The sequence below is a fragment of the Silene latifolia genome, unplaced genomic scaffold (assembly GCF_048544455.1).
Source record: "Silene latifolia isolate original U9 population unplaced genomic scaffold, ASM4854445v1 scaffold_79, whole genome shotgun sequence".
NCBI lineage: Eukaryota > Viridiplantae > Streptophyta > Magnoliopsida > Caryophyllales > Caryophyllaceae > Silene > Silene latifolia.
In genome coordinates, this window is record NW_027413701.1 from 3,467,105 (window position 1) to 3,475,508 (window position 8,404).

General features: G+C 39.0%; 1 non-coding gene across 1 annotated transcript; it reads left to right on the forward strand.

Moving 5' to 3' along the window:
- The first annotated feature begins 867 nt into the window (after positions 1-867).
- Positions 868-974, forward strand: LOC141640470 (small nucleolar RNA R71). The gene has a single exon (XR_012543002.1). It is a non-coding gene; the product is annotated as a small nucleolar RNA R71 (small nucleolar RNA).
- Positions 975-8,404: the final 7,430 nt, after the last annotated feature.

Consider the following 8,404-nt stretch of genomic DNA (forward strand, 5'->3'; position numbering starts at 1 on the left):
AATACCTGGCAGATTTACTGCTTTTTTTCGATTTATTCGTTACAGCTTTGGTTGGACTCGGATCTGCCTCATTCTTCTCAACAGCTTTCTCGACCATGGCAGGACCATCAAGGGTGGACCCGCTCCTCAAGGTGATGGCATGTAGGGTCTCCTTTTGCTCGGGTTGAGTGGGTAAGTGTCCGGGAGCTCGAGTGTTACTTTTGCTAGCCAACTGAGCTATTTGGCTCTCTAGCAACTTCATCCCGGCCTCTCTTGCTTGGGACTCCTTTAGCAACAGATTCTTCAGCTCGGAAAACTCAGAGTTTTGTGTTTGTTGCTGCTGCGGCACATAAGGAGGCTTTTGGTATTGCTGTTGGTTTTGATGCGGAGGTACATATGGCTGCTGCTGCGGCGGAGGTTGAGTTGGATTCAAAACATTCTGGCTTCTCCAACTCAAATTCGGATGCGGTGGCTCGTAGTAGGTGTTGTTCTGCCTGTAGTGTTGAAAGGCAGCACAAGATTCAAAGGGACTAGGGCAGTTCTTCGAGACATGGCCCTCAACTCCACACCTTTCACAAAGGAAGGGACCGTCTGAAACAGCGTTGACTTGGTATATCCCACCCTTAGAGGCTCCTCCTAGCTCATACTTGTCAAATCTTGCGGTGAGAGCCTCAAGTGCAGCAACAGAGGAAGATTCAGCAGCTCTCCTCTGGTTCCCTCTCGAATTCCCATACTCGGCCTTGTGGGTAGCTAGATCGTCAATGATCTTCCACCCCTTGGTTGCTCCCAAATTTTCAGCAAATCTCCCATTGGCCGCAAAGATCCAAAATGGCCCTCTGATCGTCGTACAACCCATTGTAAAAATGATTGCACAAGCTCCACTTTTCAAATCCATGGTGCGGTATGGTTCGCACTAACTTCTTGAATCGGACCCATGCCTCATGGAAATTCTCATCCGGCCCTTGTTTAAAACCCGTGATTTGGGCTCTAATAGTGATCGTCCTTGAAGCAGAAAAGTACTTCTTGTAGAACGCCAATGCCAATGTATTCCAATCGGTGATCTCCGAGCGGCTCGGCCAGATCTCTATACCACTCCTTGCAAAGCATCACGAAGGAGAAGATGAACATGGTTTCTTTGATTTGATCCCGGGTCACGCCCGGTGGTGGGGGAATGGAGCAAAGCAGAGTCAATAAAGGTCTCCATATGTCTAGCCGCATCTTCATTTGCAGCTCCCCAAACGATTTCTCTCGACCATAGTGATGTAGCGAGGCTTTGGTTCGAATTTCGGCATCTCCTAACTCGAACCCCTTGTATAAATTGTCACTGTCGGCTCGGAAAAACTAGCTATACTTGCTTCCTCGGCCATGACTGGAATTTCCGGAGAAGTAACTGTCTCGGCTGAAGAAGTGGAAACGGGTGAAGATTGTGGGTCTTCTTCGAACAATTCGTTCTCGTGATAGCTTGACAGAGTACTCGGCTCTTCCTCTCCGTTTCGGTAATACTCGTCGTGTTTCGCCTCAACTCGCGCAAGGATCTCTCAATCTCGGGTTCAATGGTACTAATTCTCCACCCCGTGACTGCGCATAAGAGGAAACTACAACAAAATATAAGAATAGTTTAAGGAACGGATGTTCCTTAAACTAAGAAAGACTGAAAATTAAACAACTAAAATTAGGACTATTGCCTCCCTAAGAACGGCGCCAAAATTCGATACCCGTCGTTGTGAGTACCAAAGATAAAATTTATAATTCCTATTAAGACTAACCTAGGCTAGTGGTAACAGTGGTCGATCCCAAGGAGGCTTGGTTGTAAACTTTAGTTGTCTAATGAAAGTCTAAGGTAACAATTATGGGGGTTTATTTGAATTGTTCTATAGCTAATGGCAATAAAAGGAAAATAAACTAAAAATACGAATTAAACAGATAAAAGAAGGGTACTAGGATGATCGGGTCATTATAGCTTCGGCGGCAGCAAACTAAGTCGGTCTGAAATAAGCACAGGTAAGGCGGGAATTAAGAGGTCCTCTCGGTCCACTCCTAACAAATAGCATCTCTCGATCTCGCTATAGGTCCCTAATGTCACTAATACTAACTTTCGTCCTGAAAAGCGACTAATGGTCTAAACTATACCTATCTTTCGATCTTAGCACAGTTTAGTCGAATTAATTGACGGTCAAGCAACCTACCCTATCTTTCGATCTAATGGGTCGGTCACAAAATAGGTATCTAACTGGTCGCATGCATTCGATTCGTTAAATACAAGATTAAAAACAATTAAAACGAAGGGTTACCTTACAAGGTCAGTCGATCGACCAACTATGTCAGTCGATCGACTGACACGCGGGTTCAGTCCGTGTCTAATCTAATGCCGCCTAACCATAAATCGCCTACATCCTAGCACTAACTATTTAGCTACTCATGATGAAGGTAAAAACGATAATAAATCTCATGGCAATTACGGAATTCATACTTAAAACAAATAACAACGATGATGGAACGATAATTGGCTTGGGAATACTAACTATCAATTCTATACTAACGATAAAAGCAAAACAATAAACTGAATACTAGGGCAGAAAAGATACCGAGATTCCAGAGGAAAGATTAAGAACAATGGCAGAATTTCCAATGCTAAAGTCGATATACCAAACCCTAATTACTCGAAAAAATAAACTAAACTATTGTGATGTGAAACTTAATGTATTTTCTGATCTAAAAATTCTGAATATCAGACTTGATGTTAGTGTTACGTTATATAGCAATAAACGCAACAACTTATTTCTAAAACCTAAACTTCACGGGCCTTGAGATTCACGACTTTCTAATTCTCGTCTGGTAAAGAAATCTGGTCGATCGACTACTCAGGCTGGTCGATCGATCGCTCTCCTCAAAGAACAAAGTAGCTTCAGAAATCGATAGTTGGTCGATCGACTGATGGGACTAGTCGATCGACCGGATGAGCTGCTACTTGACTTCTTTATTCTCGTGGTCTTGTCTTTTGGGCCTTGGATCGCGCACCAAGCTCGTTCCTTAAGTGATTCCTTTACGTCATTTGCAATGCAGATTACTCGGGGCGGATTTGGCTTGATTTCCCGTCGAATTCTTCACATTTCTGCAATAAAGTACAAAATACGGAAGTAGACGGAAATAGGGAGAAATGTAGCAAATATTACACAAATGAGCTCTGAAATGCGTGTAGAAAGAGATGTAAAACATCATAAAAATGACACGCATCAACTGACAACAAGATACGACTCACATAACAAAGGGCACTTCTGTATGAGAGCAAACCCTATTTTTTAAAGATCGCCTGATTCAACTACAACCATATATTTAACAATAAATCGGAACAAATAAAATGAAGCTGAAAAAACATCAATGAAAATAATCAACAAAGATCGCCTGATTCAACTACAACCATATATTTAACAATAAATCGGAACAAATAAAATTAAGCTAAAAAAAACATCAATGAAAATAATCAACAAAAAAAGCATCATAGAGGATGATAACTACCTATATGGATGCCTGTAGGGAAGAAAGAAATTTGCATCGTCGCATCATAATGGTATTGTGATATTTGAGAGGAACTGGGTGGGATGAGTAGTGAGGAATGAGCGTGAGACGGGAATGAGTGGCTTTGGAAAGAAGGGGAAAGATGTGGTTGTGAGTGAATGAAAAATGGAGGGCCGAGATACAGAGGGGAAGATCCAACGGTAGGGGGAGACTTGCTTCTACACTATTCATAGCTACAGTTACTTCAAGTTTAAACTTTTTAAGGGGTTAAAGATCCTAAAGGAGCTTTATTCCAATCTATTTTCGATTCGTCAAAATTTAGCTTTAAAAAACCGTTTATAGGTTTCTGCCACCATATTTCTTAATGAATGGGGGATAGGTAGGAGTGCGGTAGGAGAACTTAACTTAATATTCTTGAAATTTTCAAAACTTATTTTAATTTTGCTAAACTTAACTTAAAATGGTAACTTTAACTCCAAAAGAATAGGGCAATAGTAGTGTAACACCCCCATACTCCGAGTGCCTTACCAGGACCACTCCAGTATGAAGACATCACCATCTCGGTTGCCCGAGGTATGATAATCAAATAGACAAAACGGAAACAACATTTATTATAATAGTTTAATGAATGAATACAATCCTTGAAACCAAACTGAAAGTACGATACATTATTCCAAGCTAACTTTCTCAATCGAAATGTAAATAAATACTAAACTACGGGAAGACTCTATCGTCATGTCGTGGCCATCCCAGCCTATCCCAGCACCATCTCTATACCTGCTCAATATCTGCTCACCATCCCCGAATGGATCACCGCAGTTTACAAAACAACACCGGTCGACTAATCACACAACCAATATACATAACAACAATAAGACAAAATAGACAATTTGAACCGCACACACACACACACACACACACACACCAACCAACCGTCTCAATCACGATCCCTTTGGACCACCGCCAGTTGGGGGACCGCAGCCATTCCCACCTAAGCCCCGCTCATCGTACGAGCGATAACCCTGCTCATTAATGTGCACATCCCTTCTGTGGCGGGTTCCACAGAAGGCGAAACTAGGGCGTGAAGCCACTCCCGCAAGTGACTCCACTCAGCCGAGAACGCATCTCGAGAACCAGAGACAACAATCACAATCACAACCGTCACAACACAATTACGATATTAATCAATAATCACAATCAACCACCGTCACCACACAATTACGATATTAAACAATCAATCTCAACACATCAACAATCATCCCATTATGGGACTAATACTGAGTAGGAAATCCTACCTGGAAAGCACAACACGCAGACGGTATCTACAGCTGTCTCAAAACGCCTCTTCTATGAACTCTCCTCCTACCATACAACACATAGATACTACTATTCAATTACTATTCATAAAAACCCCCAACTCCTAAATTAGGGTTTCACTTTTCTTAACAAAACAGTATATAAATTATATTAGAAGCTTACCCTCGACGCAAGGAATCCAACGACACGAATTACGATACGATCCGACCGTCTGAACTCCGGGAATTGTCAAGAATGCGATTAGGAAGATGAACTGACTGCTTTCTCTCTTAAACAGGGTTTTAGGTTTTGTAAAAAGTGATTTAGAACAAAGACGAATTGGTTTAAATACCTTAATCGCGTAATTAACAAAACCCGAGAAAACTCCCCCGTAAAACCGGACACTCGATCGAGTACCCAAGGTACTCGATCGAGTACTTTTCTACTCGATCGAGTGCCCTGACTACTCGATCGAGTGCCCAACAGTCGAAACTATTTATCTTCGCAACTTGCCCTTACTCGACAGAGTAAGGGCTACTCGATAGAGTACCCCCAAGACATATAAATACGGAGTATTACAGTCTTTCCTCCTTAAAAAGAACTTCGTCCCCGAAGTTCAACCCATACATAAAAACAAACATGCTAACTCGATCAAGACACAACAACGTAACTAAGAACTCGAAACAAAACTCCAACCCAAACATGAACTCGTAACACCAACTCCACTAACTATTCCTACCTCCACAGCATGGCTCACGATATCGTATCAACTCCATTATATCTCTCTCAACACTAACTCCATACGCTACCAACTACCATCCTTTAACGCTGCTAGCTCCGTAATATATCATCCCCTACCAAATCCCATACCAAGACACTCATAGACATCAAACGGAATGTTACAAGTAGGCTAAGTTTAATTAATTGAAGGGTTATATAACCCGAATAATCAATATTATTAACAGCCTTATCAAAATACTACGAACTCCGATTTAACTCACAATAAACTATAGTATTGCCGTTATCTTCTCATATTACACTCGGGTAACCTGATACCCTGAATAGTGTAAATGGGCAATAGATGGTTGAGCAAGGTGTGGGGTTATGGCTCGTGAACGGAGGAGAATGGAGTGATAGTGGTTGGCGCTTGGAGGGTCATATGTAGGGGTGGTAATGGGACCCACTTTGCTTTTTAACCTGATTTTACGGGTAAAAAACGACCAAAGTATAATACGAAAAGAGGGGGTTAATAGTATGGTTTATTACTTTATTGTGAGTTAAATTAAAGTTCGTAGTATTTTAAGAAGACGCCCAATAGTCTGGAGTATTCTTATTAAATAATGCTTAATTTAATGCATAAGTATTTTAATATAAGCTATGAAACATACTATATTGGTGATAAAATCTGATTGAGATCATATGTGTAGTCAAATTGATTTCTAAAAAAAAATAAAATAAAGGGACTATGTGGTTGGGTTACTTTTTTTTTTTTTTCATATGTAAAAATGATAAAGTAAGCCGGCTACATTATATTAAAGTACATCCTAACTAATGGAAGTGCATCATTTTCATTTTATCAAGATTATGTTTCGTAATACAAGAAGTATTACTAGTTCCAGTTTTCTCATTTGTTGGAAAATTCGGTGACGGAGTACAGCAGATCTAACTAAGAATATTTCTTTCTGTATTATGTCGACAGACAAATATTTGTAATGCAACGTGGCCAGTAACAAATATTTAACGTTTGGCAAATTAAAAAATTCGTGTAATAATGGCCGATATTTATGAAAATAATCTTTTTAATCGGAATGAGAAATAAAATTCAAGTTTTCATTTTAAATTTTTTAACATGACGACATTTACATCAACTCACCATTCATGAACAAATTAAATGAGAAAATTGAAGTGACATACTTTTTCGATTTGAGCATCATATATTGTTGCTCAGTACTCCCTTTTAGTCACTAATTTTTTCCAATTCTATTTTGCATAAGAAATAAGGAAATGATTTTGGAGCATACAAAACTGTTGGTGATTTAAGAGTAATTACCGGTTCATTTGGCGTAATTAAGGTCGGTTCACTGATGGGTAATTTCTAAATAATATAATGCGAGTTCGGGAAGTACGGAGTGTACGCTCGTATAATTATTTACGGGATTGCGGAATAGTTTTCGTGCAGTAATTAAATTCCGCGTAATTTAATTAATTGTATCTGAATTTCTGAAGAGTTACAACCCTTCAGAAATACATCACCTTGTTTCCCTTTTTCCCAAATCCTTTCTATATATATAGATGAATGATGAGAAGAAAAGATACAACAGAAAATCATAATCTTCTATTTGCATCAAAGAACGTATAACATTCTACACAAAATATTTCTGTATTACGTCTCTGATTTTTGTGCCAAAAATCAGAGGCTACCATCTTATCTCAGTAGAAAGTTCGATTATACCCAGACACTGTTAAGGGTCGAATTATTCTATTAGGAAAGCGGAGTCGATTCGGTGCGGTGTTATTATTGTCAATTCTTGTTTCGTACATACCCAATTTTCTAACAAAATCACCATACCCCACATATAAATGAATTTGAATCACACAAATCGGACTAACATTTACACCAAAAAAAAAAAAAAAAAACAAATCGGGCTAACATGAAAAAGGAAAGAGGAAAGAAATGAGCCACTTAGTAGAAGGGACTCAGGGAGTATGTAGCAATAACTCACATACACGGATACACCTTTGAAATAGTAATCTACGGAGTATTTACTAGTCCTTGCATTATGCACATGCCTACAAATTAGTTGCTTCTTAAAAGCACAAGGTTTTAACTACATTTTATAGTAGCTGTAAGAACTTTAAATAGTTTATTGACAATAAGAGCCGGAGCTTCAATATTTAAGGCTGATGTGCTAAGAGTCAAGCTAGTGTATTCGAGCAATTAAACTAATCACAAATTCTTGTTTGTGACGGCACATATCCGTCACTCTTGAGTGACGGATACCATTTTACCTCACAAAGTACCTACTTTTTCTCTCTCTGCAACACTATTTATGTGGTCCCTTTTCTCCACTAACCCATTTTGTTACCATTTTATCTCACAAAATATCCGCCACAAATGGTAACCCGTCACAAGGGAGACCAATTGTAAACTAATATTGCGAAAAGCATACAAATTCAATTAAGCATCTATTTTAAAAGTTCGAGCTTAGATAAAAGTATGATTTCTTACATATAAATCAGTACTTTTTTTTGTAAGTCTTTGACTTTAATATTTCCGAAAATATAACTATTCAAAAATTATAAAATTAATACTATTAAATTCCTTGCAATTTTTTTTTCATACTTCCTCCTAATCGGTTATTTCTTCTCTCTTTTCCTTTTCATGTTAGTCGAATTTACTCCCCTCTTTTCTTTTTCGGAAAGGTTTGTGTGGTCTAAATTCATTTGTATGTGGAGTAGAGTATTTTGTATGGTTCAAAATCATTTCTTTACTTCTTGTGCAAAATTGTAGAGGGAATAAATAACTAGAAGAGAGAGTATGAGATATTGACTCGGCTCGATTAGACGATTAGGGTCCCTTACTTTCACAATTCCCCGATCACAATTCACACAT